The sequence below is a fragment of the Lolium perenne genome, chromosome 3 (genome assembly GCF_019359855.2).
Source record: "Lolium perenne isolate Kyuss_39 chromosome 3, Kyuss_2.0, whole genome shotgun sequence".
Lineage (NCBI taxonomy): Eukaryota > Viridiplantae > Streptophyta > Magnoliopsida > Poales > Poaceae > Lolium > Lolium perenne.
Window position 1 is genome coordinate 40111823 of NC_067246.2, and position 19567 is coordinate 40131389.

The 19567-nt window shown below is 50.2% G+C and overlaps 1 pseudogene; it reads left to right on the top strand.

Annotated features, from left to right (window-relative positions):
• Positions 1–960: 960 nt before the first annotated feature.
• Positions 961–16222, top strand: LOC127339046 (uncharacterized; annotated as a pseudogene).
• The last annotated feature ends 3345 nt before the right edge of the window (positions 16223–19567 follow it).

Sequence of the window (19567 nt, forward strand, 5' to 3'; positions counted from 1 at the left end):
CGCTACCACCAGCACACAATTTTCCCCTCTGCAATTCTATCATTTGAAAATTATACTCTTTGCGTTTTCTCGAAAAAAAGTTAATCTTTTAACCTACTCTTTGCAGTACATATTTCATCACAATCTAACTATGTTATTACTTAACTCTCTGATGGAAGTCTGAACCTGCGAGCTTCAAATGGGAATGCATTTAATATTTATTAATCAACAATTATTATTTATCAAACATAGTGCTGGTTGAGATTCTTACTCTCCCTCCGTCTTAGATTTATCTAACTTTGGATGTGTTTATACACTAATAGTGTCTACATACATCCAAAATTTAACAAATCTAAGATATGTGTTTATGGACAGAGGTAGTATTTCCTATTTTATAGTTAGTATCCCTTCTCTATTTGGATCTCATGATTCTAGTATGAATGAACCTGTTATATGTGACTATGCCGGTACATACTTCTAATTTGTTCATGGATTTTATTCTATAACTTCTGCATGTATGATATCACTATTTTGGTATAATCTTGTATCATAGTAATGAAATCTATTTGTATTCAGAAGCTTACTGTACAAACAGTGTGTACTATCTGCCTAGCGGGTGCTCTTTTCAGTTTTGCCTATATACTACCATCTGGCCTTATGATGGTCAGGATTGCATTTTTTAAATATATGATGTTCATGTATATTAGTAGCAGCATATAATTATATGACAAATGTACGCAATGTTTGTTTCCAAAAATAACTGCGTTGAAAATGTTACCTCGGTAAAGGAGGGGTTCCTTGCGAGCTTAGCTTTGCGTTTTCCTTTTATATCCTCTCTTATGGGAGGAGACACTCCAGAGCTTAAAGAAGTTTGGTCAAATAACTCATTCTGGCAACCTCCTGACAGTGGATTGAGCTTGGCAGAACAAGGATTATCAAAACTTTCAAGTGCTTCTAATTTTATTTCTGAAGAGATGGAAAATGTCAAACCTGAAAGGTAATGTACAGACACATTTTGTATTTTCCCAGGGAATATTTTTCCTTCTTTAGTGTTATCTTCTAGTTATTATAAGCCAAGTGATGTTCATTGCAATTCTGTCTTAGGGAGTCTTAGGGAATCTAATAGCGACAACGGGAGAGCACAGCCAGAGTTTCAAGAAGCTAATTTAGAATCTGATGGAGAAATTAATGTAGATGTTGGCAGAGGTAAAATTACTTATACTAGGTTCTTTGTTTTTTTTCATTTTGGTGAAGCATCCTAGTTTTATCCTCATTGGCAGTGGATTTAAGTTCAGAGAAGGGGCATAATTTCTGGAGCAATGCCCCTGCCTTTGCTATTGCACAACTATGGGCTAAAGAGCGTACAACAACAGATAGAGGATTAGAGGCAATCGAAGTAATGAGCTCGATGTTATCACTCTGCCTGTTGGTGTAAAATCTCCTGAATCTCAGTATGATCATTCTCCGAATATACAGCCTGAAACTCCTAATGCTACTGATAGCACATCGCCAGCTACTGGGAATGCAGCCTCTGGACCCTCACTTACTGATGTTGGTTTGGAGAAAGTGATGGAGATATGTAGTTCCGCAGCAGCACTCCTAAAGGGCAGAATGGATAAATCTCGAAAACGTGGCTCAGCTGCCAGCCGAGCTGCATCAATGCCCGTTAGTCTCCCTCCCTCTTCCTTATGTTCCTCTGTCATTTTTCACTTATGGAGACTTATCTTAGATTTTCTCCTGGTATAGTTTGCTGTTAAGGATTAAGACATTCCTCATCTGGAGGTTCAGTAGCTAGCCTGTCTTACTAAAATTAAATTGGAAAAATGCAAACTGAGTTGAAGTTATGTTAATCACATTTGGGGATGAGCAGTGCCATCACATTTTAGTACAATCTTTTGATCTCATGCAGGTTCATCATCAAATTATATGTGTCATCGTGGTGAACAGACAGATGCCATGGGATGGCTTATCTTGGGGCCGAATGGACGCTAGAGGATTCGGGGGAGGGTTTTTGGTATGGATGGAGAGGTTTCCGGATGGATTCCTCAAGAACTAGGCCTTGGCCGAAGGTAGACGATGATGAACTCAAGAACAAAGACAGCACTAGATCTCTCTATCTCTTGGTCATAAGAACTTACAGGTTTTTGTGTACAGCGTAACTAATTGGACGTACCCGCGATGGGGTGTGCCCCCTCTCCTTATATAGGGGAGAGGGTGGCTTACAGGGGAAGAAACCCTAATGGTATCTTTGACTAGACAAACTACTTTACAAAGCTACTTTAGCTACCGGTGATGCCGGTACGCCTTTAATCAGAAGCTGTGACATCCTCCGGCACCTTTTACGTCATCTTCTGCCTTTGGCGTCATGGTTTCGATTAAAACTGAAGTGCTTCGCTCATCTTTGTCTTCTAGTTCTGGAGAGCATCTTTGACCAGTCTTGCCGACGTGCTACAGTGTAGCCTGTTCCGGTGTTCCGGTACGTTCTTAACCAGTTCCGGTATCCCCCTTCCTGGTATACCGGTATGGCTTACTTTGCCAAGAGCCTAGTTGCTCATTCCGTAATGACCTTTAAACCGGTATCTTGATGGCTCAAACCATCCGGTTTGGCATGCCTTTGGCATACCGGGGGTCATCCCCCTAACATTAGTCCCCGAAGCTGGTATAGTCCGGTGGATCCTATCCAACGGACCATGCCAGGTTCTCTTTTCTCAAGGTACCGGTTTAACCCTTCCGGAATCCGGATCAAACTCTTCGGCGTTTTTGCCGAACTTGTGTCTTCGTACCGATTTTCTCTGGTATCTCTGTCATTAATCCTCTGCTCGACGAAGTCGAGAATATATCGGGTACTGCGCCTGTCAGTGACATGCGCATTGTGCCTGGCGCGCGACAGTGTCAGTGGTCACTTCGGTTCGTCTTCTGCGCCAGCATTTATGGCGCCGCACCAGATCCGCGCTGCCGTTCCGGATCCGTGTGGCCTCCCTGTGTCCTTGTATTTTCTGCGCGTGTATCCGCATGCCACGTGGCGGCCCACGATCCGAACCGCCGCGGCCCAGCGGTTGCCGGCCCACTTCTCCTTCTTCCTATATAACTGGGGTGCGGTTCCACTTCGTCCTCTTCTCCGCATTCGCCCCCTTTCCTGCGCACAGAGCTCCTCGCCCCCTTGCGCTCCCGTTGCCGCCGGTCACCGCCAGAGCACTGCTCCCGACGAACCAGTGCCGTTGCTCCCGTTGCGCTGAAGGTCTCCGCCGTGCAGAGAACCTCCGACGCTCCTTCGCCGCCGCTGCAACGAGCTTCCTCCGTCGGCTTCTGCCCCTCTTCGTTGCTGGCCTACATCGACGACTGCGAGCCCGCTGCGCCTCCGGCGACCCTCTTCTTCACATCTTCCGCTGCCTCAGGTGAGCCCCAATGCCTGTTTGCCCTCTTCTTTTTTGCTTTCCAGTTCTTGGGCCAGTAGTGTATTTACCTTCTCTTTTCCTTTGCTTTTCCTCTTACTCGTAGATCTTCGCGCGAGGCTAGGCTTTGGGAAACTTGTTTCTAGGTAGATCTTGTACCCTTCCTGATAATGTCTTCCGTGGACTACCTTTCGGATGCTTCTTCCGGTAGCCACCACACCGTAATCCCCTCATCTTCTTTCGGAGAAGCTTCGGCTGAAACACACTCCGACGGGCTCGAGGCAGATCTTGCCCAAAGCGAGGCCGGTACCGGTAGCTCGACTCCTGCTACCGGAAACCAAGGAGAAGCCGGCAGCTCCAGCCAGGGCGCCGGAGTTGATCTGGACTCCTATACGCGAGGAGCCTGGATGGGCTCCGATGTGACCCAGGCGGAGATCGACTGGCTCTACCGCTCCTGGAGGATTCCGGAAGAGGTTTGGTGTCGGATCCCCGGCAAGGAGCGCCAGCCCGAGCAGCCGGGTGAGGTTGTGGTCTTCGCCGCTCATTTCTTCCGGCGCTTTCTAGACCTCTACGAGCTTCAGCCCCACCATCTTCCGGGCAATGCTATCTTTTATCTTTCTTCCTTCACCGCCTTCATGGAGGGATATTGCGGTATCACTCCTTCTGTCGACAACTTCTCTTTCTTTTACTATCCTCGGAAGAACTCTATCCAGGATAGGAAACTTCCTCAGCCCAAACCCTTTGTTCGGTGTGGGGGCTGCATTTTGTCCCCCCGCGCCGGGAGCAACTTCTACAAACTCTCCGGTCTAGACTCTGTCAGGACCTAGCAGAGGACCTTTTTCTACGTCCAGAACGGCGGTCCGGAAGACTTCATCAATCTTCCGGCATATGTTCCCGGGCCGCCCTCCATGAAGAACTGGCTCCATCATCCCAAGGATGACAAGGAATCCCTCCGGATCTCCGGCTTCATCGACACCAACAAGAAGGAGACCAACCTCTGCGCGGAGGATCTGATCCGCGCTTTCCTCGCGCGCCGGGTGCTGCCCCTTCAGCGGCGCGCCCACAAGATTAGCGAAATGTCGGGGCCAATGGACCCGACAAGGATCACAACCCACCGGCTGAGCGCTACTGACTTGGTCCTTAAGGCCAAGCAGATCTGCCAAAACCCGCTGAGCCCCAGCGGGAAATACGGGCTGACCCCTTACAGTCGCCGCAACTCTCCTCCGCGGCGAGTAAGACTTTGGGATCTTCGGGAAGCTTTTTCCGGTATTACCATACGTATCTTGCTCTAACGTTTTGTCTTTGTATCTCAGAACTTCCGCCGGATCGGCCAGGAGCATCCGGCTTCCTACACGCCGGACCGGGTCTTCGAGGACGACTCCGACGCTGACCCCTACGTCAAGGGAGAGCAGAAGATGGGCCGCACCCACACTCCACGCCCCGGTAACTTTTCTGGCAAGGGCTCTGATTCTGACGATGAGGTCACTGTTCTTGAGGTATTTTATTCTTTCGCTTCCTCATGTATCATCTTTCTGTAGATGCCCCCTCAGCCAGCGCCAACCCACAGGTTGTGGAGTGCGCTGTGCCGATATAGGCCGAGGTTGGGGCTGAGTTTCTTGAGAAGCTCGCCTCCCAAGGCCGCAAGCAGAAGGTGCCCACGCCCGAGGCCGGTTCAAGCGAAGCCCCTCCCGGCAAGCGCTCCCGGCAGGAAGTTATTGGCGGGAGGAAGGTCTCCACCAAGCGCCGCCGGTCTCGAGAGATGCCGGTGGCTACCGGGTAAGTTTCCGATTTCACTTTCTATTTTTCTCTTGACTCTTTGTTTTCTGATTCTGTTTTTCCGGTTGCCTTTTCTGAACTTGTTCACTTTCTATCTTTCCAGGCCTGCCCTGAAGATCTCCAAGAGCGCCTCTGGCATGAGGCCGGAGACCTCTGAGGACGCCACCAGGACCTCTACTCCTCCTCAGCCAAGTCCGGTACCATCTGGTGCCGACAATCCTTCTGCCTCCCCTCTGGGGGGCAATACAAGTTCGGGGCGCGCGGCCCCTAAATCTTCAGATCACCGCGCGGAGGAGGACTTTGTCTCCCCTCCTGAAGCCCAAGACACCGGCGCCAGCAACACCGGCGCCGGCACCGAAGATGCCGGGCAGGTGGAACCTCCGGTTCCTCCTGTCCAGAAAAAGAAGAAGAAGAAGAAGACTGATGCTTCCTCCCCCTCCAAGGCCGTGCCGGATTCTTCCGAGCAGGCTAGCTCTGTTCCGGCAAAGGATGCTCCCGAAGCTCCTGCGCCAACAAAGACCACGCCAACTCCTCCTCCGGCAACCTCAGCCGGCACACCGGCGGCCTCCACGCCAACACCGCCAGAGAGCGGCAAGCTTACCGCCCAGCAACTTGCTGCGGTGGTGACCGCGGCCACGGCTCCATCCTCCGGTTCGCAGACGTAGTTCTGCATGCTGGCCGCGCCGCTGTGGTTGCCTCTGAGACGGCCTCTGCCCAGGTAGGCCGGATCACAGAGTTCCAACGCCAAGGAGCTGACCTGGGCCCTCTGCTCGATTACGCTGAAAAGTGGAATCGGGCGGATCTGACGCCGGCGACGCGGGGCCTCGGCAAGGATAAGCTTCCGGTGGTCGACCCCTCTGGCCCTCGCAGCACCGGACAGCATTTTTGCTTATAAGCTTATATCTTCCGGTAGCATATCCTTATCTTTTTTCTTGTTTTCTTGTAGGGCTCTTTCCGGACTCCCAGGGGCACGCCCACAAGAAGGTGGCGGAACGCAGGGCGGCACAAGAAATAGCCAATCCGGATGCGCCCTGGGATCCATATGACCATCTGGTCGCGCCGTCCACCCGGGTCCAGCACATGCGCTCCGTGGATCGGCATCTTGCTGATCTTCCGGAAGTGGCTATCCAAATCTGCTAAGTGATGTGGCCTGAGGAACCGGTGCCTGCCAACGTCACGCTCACCACCGACCGCCTGAAGGGCGCAGGCCGGAGGATCCGTGAGTGGAAGTGCTCGACGGCTCGTGCCGGAGCGGATGCGGCTCTGCGCATCGCCTGTTCCTAGTATGACGACCTGGACTTGGACGCCTTCCACGCCCTCCGTGGCGACTCACCTGCCGACAAGGATCCGGCTCACGTCGCCAAGCGCCAGGACCGCGCCTACCGCATTGCCGAGTTCGCCCACGTGTGCACCTTCATCCCTCCTCCTCCTGATGTCAAGGATGCCATTTCCGATGATGAAGAAGACATCGAGGATGAGGAGGATGAAGAAGCCAAAGAAGGTGCTGCCGTTTCGGAAGAAGGCGATGCTCCTCCGGAAGCTCCTGAGGCCGGCGCGCAGCCTCCCATTGCCTGAATTCCCTGTTATGCTTTTGCTTCACCTCTGTTGCCTCAAAACTTAAGCTCGTTAAATTCTACCCCAGAATGCCGGGGTTTAAGATGTAAGATAAAACTCATCATGCCTTTTGGTTGTGCTACAATAGTTATGCCGGTATCTTCTTACCGGTAACTAATTAAGTTAAGTTTTATGTGCTAACTTAGCATTTTGCATATCATTTGCTTTGATCTTGCACTGTGAAGATTCCGGAATTGTTTCGGCATCCAATCCGATGCACACTTGGTTCTTTTGCTTTGCCTCTGCCTACCTCTCTGGGGTTTTTGGTGTATGAGTCACAAAGTTCTTTTGCCAAGCAAGCATTTTCTTGAACTTAGAAAAAATTCGAAATTTTTCACAAAAAACCGGCGTGACCGGGGTTAGTTAAACTTTTTTCGGATTGATTGTCCCCATTCTTCCTCTTCGTGTTTCACGTGCTTAGTTCCTACCGCTTGCCATGAAGCCGGTCTACGGACAATAGCAAAGTCGAAGACTCCGGTAGGTTTAGCACGTTACTAAACCGTAAAAAAAAAATGTTCACCAAGCAACCGGTAAACTGAAAAAATAGACACATTACATGCAATTTTCGGTAGAGGCAGTCCCCGATATTCATTCGAGGTGCCGGCATCTTTTATTCATAGCATATAAGGTACAAAAAAAAGAACTCCTTACAGCACAACTTCGGGAATAGAAAGGACGCAGTAGTGCTATGTTCCATGGGCGCTTGGTTTCCTCTCCTGACCTGTCCGCCTTGCCTTTCTTTGATTCATGTGCATCGATCAAGTAGTAGGCATCATTGTGTAGAGCCTTGCTCACAATGAAAGGTCCTTCCCATTGAGGTGAGAGTTTGTGGCGCCCCTCAGTGCGCTGCACTAGGCGTAGCACCAAGTCTCCTTCCCGGAACACCCTTGGTTTAACCTTCCGGCTATGATAGCGTCTGAGGTTCTGCTGGTATATGGCTGTTCTTGCCAAAGCCAACTCTCTTGCTTCTTCTAGCAAGTCCACATCATTTTCCCGGGCCTCTTTTACCTCTTCTTCGGTATAGAGTTGAACCCTTGGTGAATCATGTATGATGTCAGTTGGTATCACGGCTTCTGCTCCATAAACCATGAAGAAAGGAGTGTATCCGGTAGACCGGTTTGGAGTCGTTCTTATGCTCCACAGTACCGATGGTAGCTCATTGAGCCAACAACCCGGTGACTTTTCAGCCGCCTCGATGAGTCTTGGTTTGATACCAGAAAGCACCAAAGCATTTGTTCTTTCAACCTGGCCATTGCCTTGTGGGTGTGCTACGGAGCACAAATCCAACCGGATGTTGTTATCCTCACAAAATCTTTTGAACTCACCTTGAGCAAAGTTTGTTCCATTGTCAGTGATAATGCTATGCGGGTAGCCATACCGCAAGATAACATCTTTCAAGAATTTCACAGCCGTATGCCCATCACATTTTGCGATAGGTTTCACCTCAAGCCATTTAGTGAACTTATCCACCATTACTAGGATGTGGGTCATGCTGCTCCTTGCAGTTTTGAATGGGCCAACCATGTCAAGGCACCAAACAGCGAAGGGCCAAGTTAATGGTATAGTTTTTAAGCCGGATGCTGGGGTATGGTTTTGCTTGGCGTACCGCTGGCACCCATTGCATTTTCGCACCAAATCCTCAGCATTTTCTAGCGCTGTGGGCCAGTAGAACCCATGCCGGAACACTTTTGCCACCAGCGCTCTTGACGAGGCATGGTGCCCACACTCTCCTTGGTGAATTTCCGCCAGCATTTCTTTTCCTTCTTCCGGCTCCACGCATCTTTGGAGGATACCGGTTACACTTCTCTTGTACACCTCTCCATTGATAATGGTGTATGCTTTGGATCTCCTTTGGATTCTTTTTGATTCATTTTCGTCGACCGGCAAGATGCTGTCGATCAGGAACTCCTTAATAGGTTTAACCCAAGCTGGTGCTTCCCGGACTAGAAATACCGGTACATCTATCTCCATATTGTCCACCATCATAGCCTCTTCTGGCTTAGATCCTGCAGTCCCCGAGTTTACCGGAGCAGTCCCCGGGTTTCCTTCGTCAATGTCCATTGGCACAATGTGTGACTCCGGTACAAAAATTGATTCCGATTCCGGACTCGGTTTGATCGATGGCATCCTTAGGTGAGCCAAAGCCACTCCGGGAGGAATTTCCTGCCGGGAGGAGCCTAACTTGGAAAGCGTATCCGCGGCTTCATTTTCCGCCCGCGGCACATGGTGAAACTCACATCCTTCAAAGAAGCCGGCAATCTTTTGCACGTGAAACCGGTATGAAGCCATGTTGGCGTCTTTTGCGTCCCAATCTCCGGAGCATTGCTGCACCACAAGATCTGAATCACCATAGCAAATGATCCGGTGCGCACCGATTTCTTTTGCGACCTTGAGCCCATGGATCAGAGCTTCGTACTAAGCGACATTGTTTGATGCCCTGAAATGTACTTGGAGAACATGCCGGAGATGATCTCCCTTAGGCGAGGTAAGAACCACACCGGCACCTAGACCCTCCTTGAGCTTGGATCCGTCGAAGTGCATCTTCCAGTATTCAAGCTTTTGTTCGGGCGGTTTGTATTGCATTTCTGCCCAATCAACCAAGAAATCAGCTAAAGCTTGTGATTTGATGGCATCTCTTCTTTCGTATACCGGTACGTATGGCGATATCTGAATTGCCCATTTGGCAATCCTGCCGCTAGCATCTTTGTTGGACATAATATCCGAAATGGGTGCTTCAGTCACCACTTGCATCGGGTGCTCTTCAAAGTAGTGCTTGAGCTTTGTGGCGGCCATGAACACGCCATAGGTCATTTTCTGGAAATGAGGGTAGTTTTGTTTTGAGAGGGAGAGCACCTCGCTCAGGTAATATACCGGTCTCTGCACAGTTTTTTGTTCCTCTTCTCTTTCCACCACAACTACAACGCTCACAACCCGGTTTTTTGCTGCTATGTACAACAGCATGGGCTCCCTTTCTAGAGGTGATGCCAGTACCGGCGCGGTTGCCAGCATCGTTTTTAGCTCTTTGAACGCTGCGTCTGCCTGAGGGGTCCAGACGAAGGTGTCGGATTTTTTCATCAAAGCATAGAGAGGCAGAACCTTTTCTCCCAATCTGCTTATGAACCGGCTTAGCGATGCCAAGCTTCCGGTGAACTTTTGCACTTCCTTAATATCGTGCGGTATAGTCATTCTTTCGATGGCCCGGATCTTTACCGGATTAATCTCAATTCCCCGGCTTGATACAAGAAAACCAAGCAACTTGCCGGCTGGGACACCGAAGGTGCATTTTGCCGGATTGAGTTTCATCCGGAACCTTCTTAGGTTGTCAAACGTTTGCCTTAGATCATCAATCAAGGTCTCCTTGATTTTCATTTTTATCACAATATCATCCACATAGACATGCACATTCTTGCCGATCTGATCAAACAAACACTTTTGCATACAGCGCTGGTATGTTGCACCAGCGTTGTGCAAACCGAAAGGCATAGTGACATAGCAATAAGCCCCGTGCGGGGTAATGAACGCGGTTTTTATTTGATCTTCCTTTTTCAGGGGAATCTGGTGGAAACCGGAATAGGCATCCAGGAATGACAACAGTTCACATCCAGTAGTAGAATCAATCACTTGATCGATCCGGGGTAAAGGAAAATGATCTTTCGGGCAAGCCTTGTTCAGGTTGGTGTAGTCGATGCACATGCGCCACACCTTTGGAGCTTTTGCTTCAAGGTTCTCCTCTTTTTTCTTCTCGACCAGCACTGGATTGGCTAGCCACTCAGTATGTAGTACTTCCACGATGAAACCGGCAACCAACAACTTTGTCACTTCTTCACAATGATTTTCCTCCTGTCTTCAGCGAACCGGCGTAAAGGTTGTCGCACCGGCTTCGCATCCTTCCGGATGTTCAGAGAGTGCTCAGTCAACTCCCTCGGAACACCTACCAAGTCATCAGTAGACCAGGCAAAGATATTCCGATTCTCACGGAGGAAGTTGATGAGCGCGCTTTCCTATGCCTCACTCAGGCCGGCACCGATATGAACGGTACGCTCAGGGTGAGCCGGGTCCAGCACGATGTCTTTTGTCTCCTTGGTTGGCTTAAAAACCGGTGTGCCCAAGCTGCCACTCATTGCCGCTAAGCTGAACTGTGAGGACCGAGCCAGCGCAACCGCAGTTTGCATCCTTCTTTTTTATTCTGCTATCACCAGCGATTCTGTCAGGTTTGATCTGGCGGAAGCAGTTTCCAGTGAGACCTTGTAGTTTCCCACCACAGTTAAGGGTCCACGAGGTGCCGGCATCTTCATCTTGAGATACACCGTATGAGTGGAGGCCATGAATGCCGCCAATGCCGGTCTTCCCAGCAATGCATGATAAGGACTGTCTAGATCCACCACCTCGAACAGAACATTTTCCACCCGACAATTATCACGTCCTCCGAAGGACACATCCACCCGGACCTTTCCCATGGGCGAACAGGACAGCCCCGGGACGATTCCGTGGAAAGTTGTATGAGTTGGTTGTAGCATGTTTTCTGTTATCCCCAGCGTGTGCATGGTGTGCCGGTACATGATATTTATGCTGCTGCCATTGTCTATCAGCACTTTGCTGAACTTGACTCGAGTTGTTGGCCCATGCATGATTGGATCTACAACAAGAGCGTAACCACCCGGATTAGGCATTATCCTGGGGTGATCCTTGAACAACCAAGAAATTTCCTGATCTGACCACATCATGTATTTTGGTACCGCCGGCATCACAGCGTTCACTTCCATGGAACGGCGATGCAGGCTTTGCCTGTCTGTTGGCTCAGTGACGAACACAACACAGCATACGTTCGGATCCTGGTAAACATTCCGGCCCAAAGGTGCCGGTGGAGGCGGTTGGCCATTGCCTTCTCCCACCTGATGGACTTGCTGGTACTGCTGCCGGTTTGGCCGAGGCTGTACCGGTAGAGCGTTCGCCCCGGTAAGCGGTGGTGGTGGTGGTAGTGGGTGTTGGTGCAACATATCTTACGATGGTGGCAGTACCGTGGTACAGCCTTGTGCTTGCGCATCTTTTACCGCACCCTTCAACATCAAGTACTTGGTCCAAGAACAATCCTTCGTCAGATGATTTGACGGATTAGCCGGGTTTGGTGTGTGCCACCGGCAAGGTTGGTCCATAGCTGCTTCCATGGTGTATTTTGCATGTTCTTGCCAATTCTTTTTCTGGCCCCAGGGCTTCTTCTCAACCCATTGTTTTTTAGGACCCGCCCACAGCTGCGATCCGGTTTTTTGCCTCTGGCTTCCGCTGGCGCCGGAATTATCCTGCACCGCGGCTACTTGTTGCCCATACCTTCTATCCGGAAAATCTTCCCTTCTTTTGTTGTGCCGGTTATCCCGGTATTGCTCTTGGCGCTGCTGAGGCTGGTTTGTTTGTTCCGGCTCAGCTTGTACTGCCGGTTGCATTGGGTCCCCCAACGCATAGTTATCCGCCACTCGTATCATTTCTGCCAAAGTTGTTGGCATGTTTCTCTGTAGCTTTTGCCACAGTGGTGAACCTCTTCTGCACCCATTGCAAAACCAAGCAATGGCTTGCGCCTCGATTACTCCTTCACATGAGTTCCTTATGGAGTTCCACCGGGTCAGATAATCCCGGTCTGTTTCATGCTGACGCTGCACGCACAAGGCGAGCTGCTGAGGCCTATTCGGTCTCCGGTAGGTACTGCTGAAGTTGCTCACAAAAGCTTCCTCAAAGTCCAACCAGCCGTTTATGCTCCCTGCCGGCAAGTTGTTCAGCCAGATACGTGCCGGTCCTACCAGGAAAGATGGTACGATTCTTACGGCCCAACGCCGGTTTCCTCCTCCGGTAACGGTTCCTCCGCCACCAGCAACATAGACTGCGGTCACGTAATCCGCAAGCCAATCTTCCGGCCTAGTGGTGCCATCGTATGTTTTTGTGTCACGGGGCAACGTGAAATCGCGAACCGGTGGTTCCTCCTTCATGATCCGCGGTCCAAAGCACTTGGGACCCGGAGGACCTTCTGCCTCAACCATTTCAGACAAGTACATCCTATCCAGCCTGTGCCTCGCATCCTGGTCTGGTAGGCATCTTTCTCCTAACCGTGTCCCTAAAGGGTTCTGGTAGGCTGCAACTCTTTCAACTCCTGAATCAGCTTCATCGTAACGTTCCGGTACCGCGGCCCTTGCCTGCCGGTACCTTGGTGGAGGCATTTCCTCGTATGCTCCTCTTGGCGCACGATAATTTTGCCCGCTTTCTTCTCTAGCGGCATAATCATTTCCGGCATAGCCTTTTCCGGCATAACCGCGAGCTGCCCCTTGGCTTTTTCTACCGGCCTCGTATCGCCCGGCTTGTTGCTTTCCGGCAAGGACCGGATCATACACAGTCATTTGTTGCGCATTCACTTCTTTTTCTTTTCTCTTGTCCGGATGGGGGGACGATGCCTGCCCATGGGACTTGCTTCCGGCATTCTTTGTTGAACGCGCAGACTTCGAGGCCGCTGCCTTGTTTAACTTAGCAAGTTGTTCAGCATTTTGCTGCTCAATCGTTTCAAGCAACTCTCTAACAAGCTCCTGCTGCTTAGCTAAAGCATCTCCGGAAAGCGATTCGCACAGCTCTACTGTAGCCTTAGCAGCCCTTATGGTTTTATCCGGACTGCTGTACTTAGGTTTCTCTACCATGCTCAAAGATACAGATGTACTCTTTCCGGCATGAACTTCCTTACGCAAATCATGATCTAGGTTGCGAGCTCTAAGCCGGTTCTCCGGCATCCTGGCAGCCTGAGCGCTAACAGAAGCAAAGCCATGGGCAGCGTTATACTCACGTAGGGTTAGATTTAGCTCGCGCTGCGCCCGGATGATGTCGGCGCCGTTCGCGAGCAGCTTCTGTCGTTGCGCCTCCAGCTCCGCCTGAGCCGCTGCCGGGTCGATGTTCTGCGCGATGGGCGTTGCCAGCACGTTCATGGCCGCTTGGAGAGGAGTCTCCGGTGGCGCTGTAGATGCACCCGCACCCACCTGGTCGCGCTCGGTCGGTGGCTTGGCCGTGCGCGTGGACTTCGTCTGTCCCGCGCCTTCCGCCGTAGGTCCTTTGCCGGCGTCGCCCGCGCCAACGACCGGCACCTCAACGCTGCCGGCGGCGCGGCCGCTGCGAAGCGCAGATCTTGGCAGGTCCGGAGCCACCAGCACCGGCGAAAGGCGCTGGAGCTCGGGGACAGTGCCGTAGTAGATGCGGAGGCTCCCGAACTCGATGACGCGGCCGTTCTTGGGGAACTTACCTCCGTTGGCGAAGCAGCCTATGTTGTCGTTGATGAAGTCCAGGTCGAGGACGCGTTCGACGAGCGCGGTGACGACACGCTCGCCGCCGACGGTGAGGAGGCCCGCCCGAATATGAACTCCAGCAAGCGCCGCTGCTGGCCCCACGGTGGGCGCCAACTGTCGTCGTGGTGAACAGACAGATGCCATGGAATGGCTTATCTTGGGGTCGAATGGACGCTAGAGGATTCAGGGGAGGGTTTTTGGTATGGATGGAGAGGTTTCCGGATGGATTCCTCAAGAACTAGGCCTTGGCCGAAGGTAGACGATGATGAACTCAAGAACAAAGACATCACTAGATCTCTCTATCTCTTGGTCATAAGAACTTACAGGTTTCTGTGTACAGCGTAACTGATTGGACGTACCCGCGATGGGGTGTGCCCCCTCTCCTTATATAGGGGAGAGGGTGGCTTACAGGGGAAGAAACCCTAATGGGATCTTTGACTAGACAAACTACTTTACAAAGCTACTTTAGCTACCGGTGATGCCGGTACGCCTTTAATCAGAAGCTGTGACATCCTCCGGCACCTTTTACGTCATGTTCTGCCTTTGGCGTCATGGTTTCAATTAAATCTGAAGTGCTTCGCTCATCTTTGTCTTCTAGTTCTGGAGAGCATCTTTGACCAGTCTTGTCGACGTGCTACATTGTAGCCTGTTCCGGTGTTCCGGTACGTTCTTAACCAGTTCCGGTATCCCCCTTCCTGGGATACCGGTATGGCTTACTTTGCCAAGAGCCTAGTTGCTCATTCCGTAATGACTTTTAAACCGGTATCTTGATGACTCAAACCATCCGGTTTGGCATGCCTTTGGCATACCGGGGGTCATCCCCCCAACAATATGTCTTGTTTATGCAACCTAAATAGGATGCACCCAAATCCATTCTCATGGTTCACTCTCCAGCTACTCATCATGCTAGGACTGTGTATGGTTTAACAATTTGGTAGATAATGTGCAGTACCCTTAACATCTATTAACGGGTTCCTATTCTAGTTTTATTACAATGCTTTGGTTGCTGCATGACAACTATGATCTCTTATATCTTTTATATCGCTTGTAGGATGCAGAAAGAGAACCCGAAAAAACATGGAGCCCAGTAGTCGAAATACAGTTTGGAGAAGGAACTTACAGAGGGAGATGCCAAGAAGGTGTCCCTGAAGGAAAGGTGAAGCCCGTTAGCGTACTTGTTCTTCTAGTTTGCTGGTCGTAATTATTACTTTTTCGACAATCTTGTTTTCTTAATTTCCACAGGGACGCTTAACCTACACTGATGGCAGCTTTTATGATGGACTCTGGAGGTATGGCAAAAGATCCGGTTTGGGAACCCTTTATTACAGTAATGGTGATGTATTTCATGGAACATGGAGGGATGGTCTATTTCATGGAAAGGTTTGGTTCACTACTACACTCAGTTGCCATCTTGTACATGATAGTTATGAAATGGTCACATTAGAATTATTCAGAAAAGGTCATATTAGAAATGCTCTACTCCTCTCTGTTAGATTCTGCTTGTGTTAAATTGTGTTAGATTATGGTCACATTTGATTATTAAGTCAGGTACCCAGTGTTAGATTGTGCTTGTTATTCCATGATTTACCTGGTTAATCTCATGGTGAGAAATATGCGCTGCATATCGTAATAGTTTATCAGTGTACTTCGATCAAATATGGCTGTGTGGCCTGTACCAGTTGGCATGTTTTAGATGTATTTGCTACAGATCAATTCATACTTGCATTTCAGTTTTATTTGCATAGTTTATATGTACCTTTTAACTAATTTTATATACCAAAATCCTATCTCGGGGCTTCATCAAAAGCCCAAGTCTTGAATTCTTTTTTTTGCGGGTTGCCCAAGTCTTGAATTCAGTTGGTAGTGTACTTGGTTAACATGTGCGTAGTAACATCTTGTATGGTATTAAATGTTGACCATGTATTTTGAATGTTTGATTGAGTAATGCAACCCTCTTTCAAGGTTTGTGAAATTCTGAAATTTTCCTCTTCTCTTCAGGGTTGGTACTACTTTCACAGTGGTGACCGTTGGTATGCAAATTTTTGGAAGGGTAAGGCTAATGGCGAGGGAAGATTTTATGCCAAGGATGGGAGCATACTCTTTGGCTATTTTCAAAATGGATGGCGCCATGGGATGTGTCTTGTTATATTGTGATCCAAATTCATATACTAAAGGGAGGCTAACTTCTGACGAGCGGAGCGAGGTACGGATCGTTGCCACCGTCTATATATATTCCCTGTAAGTCGCCGCTAGGGTTTGTCGCATCATGGTACACCTACGGCGTTTGTAAACACCACCGAAATAGTGAAGTTTTGCTGGCTGGCGCCCGTGGTTTTTCCCTTGTGTGTTGCAAGGGTTTTCCACGTTAAAATCTCGTGTCCTCTGCGGTGTTTTACTTTTCGTTCTTCGTTTATTGTGCATCTCGATTATAACATGCCTGGTGATAGATGGGAATGGATCAAGGTGGTTCTTGTCTATCTCCCGTTTAAAATGTGCTCAAGAAAGAGTAGATCTGCAAAGAACATAAAACACGAATTGTACTTTTTTTTATCCGAGAAAGATTTAACTTTAGTATGCATTGTGACTATAGGTGGCTTGAAGTTTGGGATGATGGTCTACTTACTGAACTGACTAAGCTGAAAGACTAGTATTCTGATCTAACTGATTTCTCTGGACGTCGGCAAAGTATTGCTGCTCAGATTAGGGAGGACAATGCTTCCAAAGAGCAAATCCTTCAAGATTATATGGTAGGAGGTTCTGTTATACCTATTTCTAAAGAATTTGTTTTACACCTCATCCGTTGATTGATCGGTGGACTCTAGCCCCTTCTAATTTAACTATACTACACTACGCGACGCCAGCGTGTCTAACATGTTACTTTAGTCTTGTCCAATTGTTGATAGGTGCCTGCTGGAAGCTTTGTCGAAGTGAATGTGCTAGTTTTTCAAAGCCGTGAGCTGTATTGGTTGCTGGATATGCCCCAACAAGTATGGGATGTTTTCGCCATAATTCTTTCATTCAAAGTAGGGAATGGAAACACAATCGCAAGTACAAAGAAGTATGCCTGGTTCCCTTTGCTGATAGCCGCTACATATTTCTTCTCTGGTTAGAGCATCTCCAGTCGCGTCCCCCAAACCGTCCCCCAAAGCGATTTGGGCGTGCCGGACAAAAAATCGTTCCAAGCCGCGTTTCCCAAACCCGTTTTTTGTCCGGTGCGGCCCGATACCGTGTCCGGCGTCCCGAGCCCGTCCCCGCCCACAGGTGACGCTCCGGGCACGCCAGACACAACGAAAAGCGAGGCGAGGCGTGGCGGGACCGACGCGTCAGCGGCTCGGAAGTCTAAAATCCCGTCGCCTACCTTTGGTCAAGCGACGTTAATGGCGTCCCAGTTTTCCCAGGTGACGCAGGGACGCGTTTCGGCGTCGTGCATGGCCGCGTGGCCGTCCGCGTCGGCGTTATTGCGTGCAACCACCCGCTGCCGCCGCTATACATTAAGAGGTCCTGCGGTTCATCCTAATCTCTCGCTGCTCCCAAATCTTTTCCCACCGCCCCCAGATCTTCTCCTCACCGTTCTAAGCAATGTCGTCGTCCTCCCGCAAGATCGCCGCGGCGAACGGCTTCGGCCGCGGCAGCCGCACCGTGAAGGAGGCGTGGGCGCTGTACCACACGGGATATCCCGTCCCACCGGACATGCGCCTGCCAAGCAGCGGCGGCTGGAAGATGGCTGTGAACGGGATAGGCGTCCCGCCGCTGCCAACGCCGGGCACGGAGCGCTGGAAGGACGCCATCAGGGCCCGGCGGGCTGAACTCGACGCGGACGAGCGGGACGATCCGACCTGGGCAGCCAAAAACAACGACGCCTGGTGGCCACTGACTTCAAGGCCAAGTAGGACATGGAGATGCGCAGCACCACCAGCCTCGTCGGCGGGCCGAAAAAACTAGAACATGGACGGGTGACATAGGCATCCCGAATGGGCTTGCCGAATAGGTACCCGAGGATATATGAAGGCCCACGACTCGAAGGTTTGGAGGCCCGGAAGCCCAATAAATATTGATATGGAAAATAGAGTTAGATTAGGAATAAAGAGTCATGTAATTATACGGGAAGGACTCAAATAGTGTCCCGGAGTTTGTAACTTGTACGATACGAAAGCCTCGGCTCCACCTCCTATATAAAGGGGAGCCGAGGAAGAAAGAGGGGATCGAATATATTGTCAACACACACCCTAGTTTTTCATAGCCGAACACCTTTTCGGCTGAACCTTCGAGATCTACTTTCCCTCTACTTTACACGAAGCCCTACGTCTACAATTTGTAAGCATTGACAAGTTAAACCCTTGTCAATTGGCGCCGTCTGTGGGAATTGTAGGCGACAAGGAGCTGATTCCGATGGCATCATCAACATCATCGATAGCAAGCAACACGATGGACGGAGGTAAATAGGTCCAACCTGATCTCGTCGATTTTTTTCCTCACCCTCCCACCCGTTTGCATGCATATGCCGATCTGGAGTCGACGGAGATGATGTTCGGGAGTTTCCACTTCCTCGTCGGGAAAGAAGGATCACACCGTTTTGCGGCACCGATTTTTTTGGGACCGTCAGCGGCCGATTCCGATTTTTCGGGATCATCAACATCAATCATCGAGTCAGGCGACGAGGAGGTTTTGCCGCCAAACTTCACCAAGCCCGCTTCCAGCGGGCAGTTAGCCGATAAATTCGGCGACATGACTTTCGGGTTGATCACAGATTCCGATCTGGATAGCGACTCGGAAAGCGTCGACAACACCAACTTCGACTTCATTGACAAATCCACTTCCATTGGGAGGGTCTTCACCGACCGTTACGACAGTGTCACCGATTCCGAGGATGATGACAGCTTCATGACAACATATCACCAGATCTGCGTAATTGCGGGAGCGAGTCGTGACGCTGATGAAGCATATAAGGCTTTCGATGATTTAGGAAATCCATACATCGATCCCGCGGATCTTACGCGAGGAACAGGAAACATGTACATCGGGGCCACGCCGTGAGAGAAGGTACAATTTCCGCAAGAAGCTTGGGACAGAGCTCAGAGAGCAATGAGTGGTACAAAGCCGATGACTACTGCAGGCACACCGGAGGCGCTGCAAGCATATCAGCACAAACTCGCTCGCGCTGGAAGAGAGTTGGAAAAACAAAGGGAGATACTCGATGCAAGAAAAGATGCAGCCTTTGCATCAAGTGCGCGCAGAGCTAACCTGAGCCGACAATCAAGAACTTCGGGAGACAGTCACATAGACCGCACAAGAGTAAGATCCAGACTAGCAAACGTACCCGGGAGCGAACGCGAAAAATTAATCCAAAAATCTCGACATGTCCTTTATGTCGATAGACACGCGACGGCACATTATCCCAAAAACTCCAGAAGCGGGGTATATGGTGACACATGCCTTCATAATGGCATCTAGACCACCTCCAGGAGACCCTAGGGAAGTGTTGTATCAGATGGCTATGGT